Source organism: Phyllobates terribilis, unplaced genomic scaffold (assembly GCF_046119375.1).
Source record: "Phyllobates terribilis strain yellow unplaced genomic scaffold, ASM4611937v1 Scaffold_51__1_contigs__length_9155689, whole genome shotgun sequence".
Taxonomy (NCBI): domain Eukaryota; kingdom Metazoa; phylum Chordata; class Amphibia; order Anura; family Dendrobatidae; genus Phyllobates; species Phyllobates terribilis.
This window is the reverse complement of record NW_027362811.1, coordinates 5,266,153-5,277,819: the sequence shown is the minus strand read 5'-3', so window position 1 is coordinate 5,277,819 and position 11,667 is coordinate 5,266,153. Positions and strand designations below refer to the sequence as shown.

At 40.3% G+C, this 11,667-nt stretch overlaps 1 pseudogene; it reads left to right on the top strand.

The window, feature by feature from the left end:
* The first annotated feature begins 480 nt into the window (after positions 1-480).
* The window catches only part of LOC141191715 (uncharacterized), a 46,115-nt pseudogene continuing 34,928 nt past the window's right edge, over positions 481-11,667 (top strand).

The window sequence follows — 11,667 nt, the reverse complement described above, 5'->3', positions numbered from 1 at the left end:
CCTGGGCTTCCATAACACCTCAGCAGTGCCACAGGCTGATCACCTCCATGCCGCATTGATGCCGCAATTGATGCACAAGGAGCCCGACCAAGTATTGAGGGCATTTACTGAATATAAATTTCAGTAGGACAACATTTCGGATTTTAAAATAATTTTTCAAGCTGTAGTTATAAAGTATTCTAATTTACTGAGATAATGACTGTCGTGTTTTCATTGGCTGTAAGCCATAATCATCAACATTAACAGAAATAAACAGGTGAAATAGATCCCTCTGTGTGTAATGACTCTATATAATAGATCCCTCTGTTTGTAATGACTCTATATAATAGATCCCTCTGTTTGTAATGACTCTATATAATGAGTTTCACTTTTTGTATTGAAAACTGAAATAAATTAACTTTTTGATGATATTCTAATATGCACCTGAATATACATACAGTATTTACATATACACAAAAATTATATACCTAAGCCTTTCATATGCTCATCCTGAATGTGCGACAGTTACAAGTACAATCTTCAGCGGCTTATAGGACATCCGTCCTGCAGGTAAGTATTGCTGATATTCTGGCTTCATAGTAAGTCATTGGTAAAAAGATAGGTTAATGGAAGCAAAACGATTAATGATTAAGTGGAGGAGCAAAGGAGCCGGGGCCAAGGAGTAGAATGACAAAGCTTAGATGGTAAAAAGTTAGGTATCAGGGCAGAGACATAAGGAATATAGGACTTTGTGGTGAAACTTTGTGTTTCCTGGAGCACACGAAACCCCGCTCACCTACGAACTGTACTATACTTTATCTTTTTGTTTCCCGTTATCCTGGAGAGGCCGTGTTTATTTTGCGGAACCCTGCCATGGTTTATGCCATTAATTAATAAACCAACTGTAAGTTAACCCAATAAGTGTTTCTGCCTCTGTGAGAGCCGAGCAAATCGCTTTACCACACCAGGGTTTGCAGAAATGGATAGTGGATTTGTGGCTGGCAATGCAGTTCCTAATGTGTTGAATAGTTTTCCATACGTATTGTAGACCACATGGGCGTTTGATTACATATATCACAAAGTTAGATTCTCTGCAGAATGAATGAGGCCACGTATGGTGACAGTAGCAGATGTCGCAGGAGCAGATTACACAGGAGATGGGGCCCACCATTTGCAGAAGCCCTAATATGACAAAACGGCAGAAAACCAGAGCAATAGAAATCCCCAGAAAGTGACTGCATTTTGGAAGTTATAACCCTCAGTGAATTAGTCTATAGAAGTAGTGACTACTTTGACTCCACAGACACTTCCTGGAAATTAACACATTAGATGTTGGAGAGTGAAAATTACAAATATATTATTTTATTGCCCAACACATAGTGCCCAGATTGTGCTCCAGGAGACACACAACGTAAATTAAGTGGGTTCTCACTATAGTAATGCCAAATACATGGATTGTAAATGTGGTTTGGGCGCACTGCAAGGCTCGGAAACGAGGGGGAGATTTGACTTTGGGAGAGCGGATGTTGCTGGATTAGTATATGGAAGCCATGTTGCTTTTCAAGAGCCTTTTGAGACCTTAATAATGTGGAAACTTGTTTTCCCACTGACAGCTCCACTGGTTCGTGCTATGAAGTTTTCTATTAGACTGTGAACTATCAGTGTCTTGGTGTATAATTCAGTGTTTTTACATAACTTGCCATTTCTACAGACAGTTTAATTAGAAATGTTCAAAAATATAAAATTCAAGGATATTTTACTCAAAAAATAATAATTTGTTTTATTCATAGCAGATGACTGTACCATGAGATCAGAGGGACAGCTGACATCTTCAATTTCTAAATACCGTGGAAACCTTCAAAAGGAACCTGAAGACCCACCTCTTCCGACAAGCCTACAACCTGCAGTAACCACCGCTCCACCATACCGCTGCACGACCAGCTCTACCCTCACCTACTGTATCCTCACCCATCCCTCGTAGATTGTGAGCCCTCGCGGGCAGGGTCCTCGCTCCGCCTGTACCAGTCGCTGTCACATTGTGTTCAAGATTATTGAAATTGTTCTTGTATTATACCCCCTTTTTCACATGTAAAGCGCCATGGAATAAATGGCGCTATAATAATAAATAATAATAATAATAAATCCGATGATCTTGAGATCCCACAGGATACAGTGGAAGTCAATGCCATTACTCCAGATATCCCATCATCCCTTCACAACAAAGATCAATCATCTGATCCTTTAAAACTGGTCCTGACTTCTGATTCATTACCGACTACTAAGGAAAATCATAGTCACAAAAGAGGCATTAAAAAACAAACTGCTCCTAAAGCAAAGAAGCCATTTTCCCCTTCAGAATATAGAAATAGTCTTTCCCTCAAAAAGTCTTTTCTTAAACATCAAAAAATGTACACAGCAGAGAATCAAATTTCCTGCTCCAAGTGTGATAGATGTTTTAACCAGAAATCAGATCTTGTTAGTCACCAGAGAACTCACACAGGGGAGATGCCATTTTCATGTTCACAATGTGGAAAATGTTTCGCAAAGAAATCAAGTCTTACCAAACATCAAAGAACTCACACAGGGAAGAAGCCTTTTTCATGTTCAGAATGTGGGAAATGTTTTGGAAAGAAATCAAATCTTATGAAACATCAGAAAACTCACACAGGGGAGAAGCCATTTTCATGTTCAGAATGTGGGAAATGGTTTACAAAGAAAGCAAATGTCATCAGGCATCAGATAACTCACATAGGGGAAACGCCTTTTTCATGTTCAGAATGCGGAAAATGTTTTAACCAGAAATCAAGCTTTGTTAAGCATCAGAAAATACACACAGGGGAGAAGCCTTTTTCATGTTTAGATTGTGAGAAATGTTTTATACAGAAATCACATCTTGATACACATCAGAGAACTCACACAGGGGAGAAGCCTTTTTCCTGTTCAGAATGTGGGAAATGTTTTGCAAAGAAATCAAATCTTATCGCACATGAGAGAACTCACACAGGTGAGAAGCCATTTTCATGTTCAGAATGTGGGAAATATTTTGCAGAGAAATCAAATCTTATCAAACATCTGATAAGTCACACAGGGGAGAAGCCTTTTCCATGTTCAGAATGTGGGAAATGTTTTGCAAAGAAATCAAATCTTATCAAACATCAGAGAGCTCACACAGGGTAGAAGCTTTTTTCATGTTCAGAATGTGGAAAATGTTTTAACCATGAACCAGATGTTGTTAGGCACCAGAGAACCCACACAGGGGAGAAGCCTTTTTCATTTTCAGAATGTAGGAAATGTTTTAATCAGAAAGCTCATCTTGATAGCAACTGGAGAGACCACACAGGGGAAGAGCAACTGGAGAGACCACACAGGGGAAAATTCCCCAAAGTACACCCAACTAGTCTCTGTACAGACTAGCTGCACAACTTAAAGTACCACCTCGGATCTAAATCCGTAATAGGCCATTGAGGGGTTTCTCGTACCTCCTGAGGAACCTTAGGGGAGGCCGCAACACACTGTCAACTAGGGGAAAGGGAAGTGTGAAGTAAGATACAAAACCCTTGGGGAGAAACTAAAACGCATTCGTATAGGGCAAAGAAGGCAAGCTAAGGAGAACCAAAAAGAACAAGTATAACCTCCCACAAACCTAAGCGTGATAGAAGCAAAAGGTGCTGGGGGGAAAGCAAACAGACCGGGAGGATAGTTTCACCTTTGTGGTGAAACTTAAAGAAATCATCCTCACCCACAATTACTTTGAACTTGATAACCACATATATCTACAGGATATGGCTTCACAGTATGCAAATTTTCATGGCCAAGATTGAAAGTGACTTCTTGTCCTCATTGACAATATTTTAATCATCTGGACGAAGTCTGAGCAACAGCTAAAGCCGTTCCATGAGCAATTTAATCAATTTCATCCCACCATAAACTTAACACTCAAGTACTTCTGTACTAAAATTAGTTTTTTTGGACACCATCATTAAATTACAGAACAATGAAATATAGCCATTCCTGTGCCAGAAGCCAATTCACTGTCCAACATCCCTTAAATGGGTCAGTTTCCATCCACAACACACAATATCTATTGTCTACAGCTAAGCCATCATATACAATCGGATATGTTCCAACCCTATGGACAGAGACAACACCTTGGTGGCCTCAGAAAAACCTTTTAGAACCAGGGCTACCATCCAACAACAACTGAAAACCAGATTGCAAGAGCCACCAGAATATCAAGGAATCCTCTCCTACATTTGAAAACTAAACAAGAAAGCAACCGGGTGCCTCTCGTAGTCACCTACAATCCAAATCTGGAGGTGCTAAGGAAAGCTGCACCGAAATTACAACCATTATTACAAAAAGATGCCCAATTACAATCTATATTTCTAGATCCCCAACTTCGGTGATTTACACATCTCCAAATCTACGAAGCATCCTTGTCAGAAGCTCCCTGTCCTCTCCAACAGCTACAGGAACCTTTCCCTGCAGCCAGAAAAATGTAAAACCTGTCCATTTATAATGACCACGAACAAGATAAAGATTCCCAACTCACATCAGGACCACAAGATCCTATATACATTCAGCTGCATTACATCTAATGTAGTGTACTTAATTATATGTACCAAATGTTCAACTGGGGGTCTGTATGTAGGGCAGACAGGGCAAAAAACTTAGAAGGGTGAATTTTAATCACCATACAATAATAGAAAAAATACATATACCTGCTGCAAACATTTTTGTATCCCTGATCACAGCATCATGGACATGAAATTACTTGTATTAAAACGTAATTTCAAATCTCAGAGAGACCAAATAAATTTGGGAGTCCAAGCTTATGACAATCTTTGGCACACTCAGCAGCACTCAGCTGTATCGCATGGATTTATGTCTTCCTACATCCACTAAGCATTGTGTTCCTCAGACCGTTTGGGAGCATCACAATCATTGACCAGACCTCAATCACTGGACAATAAAACTTTCACACTCCTTATATATGAACTGTTTCAATATTTATGGCCACAACTGCTTCTCCCTCTCCAATACTGATAGTTCTGCTTCACATCACTTGTCTTACCTATTGCATTATTCTTGTGCCCTGTTGTGTATAAATATGTGACTCTTCAGATTGTGTTATACTGTGCCTGATGAAGAGACCTGAGTAGTCCCAAAAGCTTGCAATTTGTTACCTTTTGATGGCTAACTGAAAAGATGGTATCAACCACTGAGGACTTCAAATTGTAATATTTTTCTCCCAACAGCAATTTTAAGAACTCTCCACAGGTGTTCAATGGGATTTAGATCCATACTCATTGCTGGCCAATTCAGAACTCTCCAGCTCTTTGTTTCCATCCACTTATTGGTGCTTCTTGAAGTATGTTTGAGGTCCATTGCCATGCTGGAAGACCCATGATCTAGGATGCAAACCCAGCTTTCTGACAATAGGCACTACATTGTGACCCAAAATCCTTTGGTAATCTTCAGATTTCATGATGCCTTGCACACAGTCAAGGCACACAGTGCCAGAGGCAACAAAACAACCCCAAACCATCTTTGAACGTCCATCATATTTCACTGTGGGTTCTGTGTTCTTTTCTTTGTAGGCTTCATTCTGATTAAGGAAAACAGAATAGAGAATTTTGGTAAAGCCCATCATCTTGGTCTCATCTGTCCAAAAGATGCTTCCCCAGAAGGATTTTGGCTTACTCATGTACATTTTAGGCAACTGCAGTCCAGCTTTTTTATGCCTCTGTGTCAGCAGTGGGATCTTCCTGGGTCTCCCGCCTCAGGATTTCTAATGTTGACGGATAGTTCATGCTGACACTGATGCACCCTGAGCATGCAAAACCACTTGAATTTCTCTGGAACTTGACTGGGACTGCTTATCAGACATCTGGACTGTGAAGACACAAGGTTTTCCATGGGCAGAACACTAGTCAGACAACACAGGGTGAAGGTATACAGTGTGGCAATCATTTATTGAACCACCAGCAATTAATAACATATAGAACAGTCCCAGCAAATACATGAGATGGTGTAAAATTACATAGTCTCACCCTTCCACTGGCCTGCCCGGATTAGAGCCGTGAGATATGTGTTCAGGGGACCTGATTATCCCAACCAGGCTTCTTCACATAATCTCTGAGAGTTCAGCAATGGTCAGTGGAGCAGTTCTGTATCTTTCCAGCCAGGGCTGTGGTCCCTTAGACTCTCATTCTGTAGTGTCTCTTTGAACAGATGCAGAGGCCCCCTTTTTATAGTTCAAATTTGTCCTTTCAAGCCATCATTCACAAGTGAAGGGTTAGGGATCATGATATTAATTTACAATGCTCGAATATCCACAGCTCATCCCCCCCCAATGTTGGCTGGCAAACACCCTACAATGGTATTTAACATACAGGTGCATCTCACTAAATTAGAATATCAGCAAAAAGTTAATTTATTTTAGTTCTTCAATACAAAAAGTGAAACTCATATATTATATTATATTATATTCTAATTTAGTTAGATGCACCTGTATCTTAGGAAACATTCATTGTTCAGAGTCCCTGTATGGCAGATGATACATTGTAAGAGAGGATATAAGATGTAGATAACAGCCATTCGTCAATTACCAATATCTCCTCAAGTGATCAGCATTCAGATTTATACGAACAATAGTCTGTGTTGAGCAACCAAAGAAGAACACAGGTTAAAAGAGTCAACATAAAAATAAAGGTATATTGCTCTTGGCCATCAGAAAGTATGTTTGGCATAATTAAGAAGGAAATCTGTGTCGTTACATGGACTATCCTGCGGTGCAACCTTTCATCAATTTTTGTCTGTCGTCCACATCCAGGGAGATTAGCTACAGTGCCATGGGTTGCAAATTTATTGATTAGGTTGCGCACCAGACATCTGGAGATGGACTTGCAACCTTGAAATTGTTGATATTTTTCAACAATTTTGGCTCTCAAGTCCTCAGACTGTTCTCTTCACCTCTTTCTGTTCTTCATGCTTAGTGTGGCACACACATGCACACAATGCAAAGATTGAATCAACTTCTCCCTTTTTATCTGGTTTCAGGTGTGATTTTCATATTGCCCACACCTGTTACTTGCCACAATTAAGTTTGAACAAGCTTCACATGCTTGAAACAATGTTGTTTACCCACAACTTTATCAAGGTGCCAACAACTTTGTCTTGCCCATTTTTGGTGGTTTTGTGTGAAATTATATTCAATTACTTCATTTTTTGGAACAATTTTAAGGGAACCAACACTTTCAGCATTTCATCCTCTACCTGTTCAACTATATTAGGAGGCTTGTAGCAAACTCCAATTAGCAGCTTTCCATTATTACCATTTCCATGTACAGTTACCCATACTAACTCTACATTGTCGAAGCTTCTCCCAATGTCGTCATTGATCACAAGTCTTAAGTTGGATTTAACGAAAATACACACCCCTCTACCTTTTTTTTTCTTTCCTATCCTTTCTGAATGTAGTGTAACCCTCTATAGTTTCACCCAGTCATGGCTTTCATCCAGCCAGGTTTCCGTAATGCCCACCACATTGTAATCTGTGGCTGACATACGAGTCTCTAATTCATTCATTTTGTATGCAAGACTTCTTGAATTTGCCAGCAGACATTTAATACTATTAGAACATTTATTACTCTTACTCGCCGCCTTACTTTTGTTGAATGTCCCAGCCCCCTTAAATCCTCATTGACCTTTACTGTCTCACTGTGTGTACTCTCTCCCCTTATTTGCAAAACTACCCTCTCTCCCCCAAAATCCTAGTTTAAAAGCTCCTCCCTCCATCTGACCATTTTTTTCCCTCACTCCCTCATCAAAGCTGCACCCTCCCCACCTCCCCATTGAGGTGCAGCCTGTCCCTATTGTAGAGCCTGTAGCTGACAGAGAAGTCGGCCCAGTTCTCCATGAACCCAGACCCTTTCTTTCTGAAACATATTTATCTCCTTAAGCTCCTGCTGACTTTCTAGTGATGCTAGTGGAATCGGCAGTATTTCTGAAAGCACCACCTTGGAGGTCCAGTACTTCAGCTTCTCTCCTAATTCCCTGTAATTACTTTTAAAGACCTTTCACCTCCCTCTAACTTTGTTATTGGTAGCAATGTGTACCATGACCGCTGTTTTCCCCAGCCCCACCCAATAATCTGTCTATTTGATCGCATGAATATCCGCCAAATTAACTTTGGAGTTATCTTAAGGACAATAATGTTTAAACTTAACGAGATATTGGAGACGGCGCCTGACCCACCTGGAACCAAGAACTCCCTCTACCCCAGACTCCTGATACCCTTTCAAATCCACCTTAACTATGGACCAGGTGTCCCCTCAAATTTTTTTTAAAAGAGAAGAATGGAAAGAATTATTGATTTTCCAGGCAATAGGAAGTTGCAAGTTAACTGTCCCATGATTTAAAATAATAATTTTATTAGGACCTTCATATTTAGGTGCAAACTTTGTAGACCTTTTAAGTGCAGATTTTTTGAGGACAACCACATAAAATTCCCCACCTTAAAGATAGGAGCCTTCCTACAGCTGCGGTTAGCACCTCTTTTTTCCCGGTCACTAAATACCAAAAGATCCCTTTTGACCTCCCACCAGACCTTAATTAATTGGGGGCAAAATCTCCTCCTCTGGCATGTAAGACTATCATCCTGAAAAATTCCCAAACACTGGATGAAAACTACCACAGTTAATAAAAAAAAAAAAAGGCAAGGTCCCGGTAGCCTTAGAGGATCGGTTATTTAAAGGAAACTTGATAAGGCACGGAAACTCCACCCAGTCTTTCTGTTTAGAGGAGACAATCCATAATACTGCTCTATTTCCTGTTTCATCCTTTCAGTTTGACTATCAGTCTCAGGATGATAACCTGTGAGAAAAGACAGCTTGATACCCAATCTGGAGCAAAATCTATACCACAAACTAGCCAGAAATTGAACCCCCTCAACCAGAAATTATGTTTTTGGGAACACAATGAACTTTAACAATATGAGAAATGAACAAATTTGCTAAGCTGCTAGCAGTTGGCAACTTTTGAAGTGGCACCAAAAGAACCATTTTGCTAAAACGGTCCACCACCACGACAGTGTTACCACCAGAGTTAAGGAAATCTGTGGCAAAGTCTATGGATAAGTGGGTCAAGGGCTGCAACAACATCGTTACGAAAGAGATAACCCGCTGAGTTTGAAGAAAGGCTTTTTGCCCTGGCAAAGACTTTGCATTTAGGGCTTATACCCATATGTTAGAAATAAAATGTTCCGTATTCTTGTCATGCAATTGCTATGCGATTTTCTCGATATATCTAGATAGATATTTTTATATATCTATCTCACGCAAATGACTTCAAGTTGTCATTGATGTTATAGGGGGCAATACACAGTGTTAAGAACTGGGGCATGTGAACCTTTGATCAGGGTCATTCGGATGTTTTTGGTTGTCATTATGATTTAAAAAGAGAAAACACAGTAGTTTGACAACAAATGGCTTCACCCAACCAATAACCATGAGTGGAGAGAATATATATATATATATATATATATATATATATATATATAATGTGTGTATATATGTGTGTATATATATATATATAATGTGTGTGTGTGTATATATGAATATATATAATATGAATGAGAACAACAAAAAATCTCATCTCATCAAGAGAATGCCAAGAGTGTGCAAACCAGTCATCAAAGCAAAAGGTGGCTACTTTGAAGAACCTAGAATATAAGACATATTTTCAGTTGTTTCACACTTTTTTGTTAAGTATATAATTCCACATGTGTTAATTCATAGTTTTGATGCCTTCAGTGTGAATGTACAATTTTCATAGTCATGAAAATACAGAAAAATCGTTAAATGAGGTGTGTCCAAACTTTTGGTCTGTACTGTATATATACACACTGCTCAAAAAATAAAGGGAACACTGAAACAGCAGAATATAACTCCAAGTAAATCAAACTTCTGTGAAATCACACTGTCCACTTAGGAAGCAACACTGATTGACAATCAATTTCACATGCTGTTGTGCAAATGGAATAGACAATAGATGGAAATTATTGGCAATCATCAAGACACCCTCAATAAAGGAGTGGTTCTGCAGGTGGGGACCACAGACCACATCTCAGTACCAATGCTTTCTGGCTGATGTTTTAGGCACTTTTGAATGTTGGTTGTGCTTTCACACTCATGGTAGCATGAGACGGACTCTACAACCCACAGAAGTTGCTCAGGCAGTGCAGCTCATCCAGGATGGCACATCAATGCGAGCTGTGGCAAGAAGGTTTGCTATGTCTTGTCAGCGTAGTGTCCAGAGGCTTGACGCTCTACCAAGAGACAGGCCAGTACACCAGGAGACGTGGAGGGGGCCGTAGGAGGGCAACAACCCAGCAGCAGGACCGCTACCTCCGCCTTTGTGCAAGGAGGAACAGGAGGAGCACTGCCAGAGCCCTGCCAAGTGACCTCCAGCAGGCCACAATTGTGCATGTGTCTGCACAAACGGTTAGAAAGCGACTCACTCCATGAGGGTGATATGAGGGCCCGACGTCCACAGATGGGGGTTGTGCTCACAGCCCAACACCGTGCAGGACACTTGGCATTTGCCACAGAACACCAGGATTGACAAAGTCGCCACTGGTGCCCTGCGCTCTTCACAGATGAAAGCTGGTTCACACTGAGCACATGTGACAGAGTCTGACATTGGCTTCAGGTGGAATGGGCGTGATGGTAAGTAGAGTTTAATTTAGATTATTAAAGGAGTCTGTCTTTATTTCAAATAAATTATTTTCTTCATGGTGTGGTTGTCTTTTTTTCACATATCATTATCACTGTGGGGTTAGTAATGGGGGTGTCTTATAGACGCCTCTCCATTACTAACCTGGGCTTTATGCCAGGTGGCATCATTAGCTGACATCAACCCCAACCGTATAACCCCACTGTCACCGCTAAAGAGCAGTGGGTAGATCGAGGCTAAGTGCCAGATTTGGCGCATTCTATGGATGTGCCATTTCTGGGGCAGCTGAGGGCTCCTGTTTCTAGGCTCGGAGGGGGCCAATATTCATGGCCCCTTCCTAGGGTATTAATATCAGTCCCCAGCTGTCTGCATAGTCTTTGCTAGCTGTTAAAATAGGGGTCCCCCATTTTAATAGCCAGTAAAGGCAAAGTATTCAGCTGGGGGCTGATATTAGTAGCCTGGGAAGCTCCGTGGATATTACCCCCTTCCCAAGCTTCAAACATCTGCCTCAGCTGTCTGCTTAACTTCTGCTAAAGTATAAAATTACGGGGAACCCCACGCCAATTTTTTTTTTTATAAATTCTTTATTTTAACAAATGACAAGTACAGTAACCAGCAGGGTCACTGTACTACTTATGTATGTGACTGACATTTTTCTATCTACACACGTGGTCAAAATTGTTGGTACCCCTCGTTTAATGAAAGAAAAACCCACAATGGTCACAGAAATAACTTGAATCTGACAAAAGTAATAATAAATTAAAAATCTATGAAAATTAACAAATGAAAATCAGACATTGCTTTTCAGCTTCCACAGAATTTAAAAGAAAAATAAACTCATGAAATCGGCCTGGACAGAAATGATGGTGCCCCTGAAAATAATGTGACAAAAGGGACATGTTAAATCACGTTGTGTCCACTAATTAGCATTACAGGTGTCTACAATCTTGT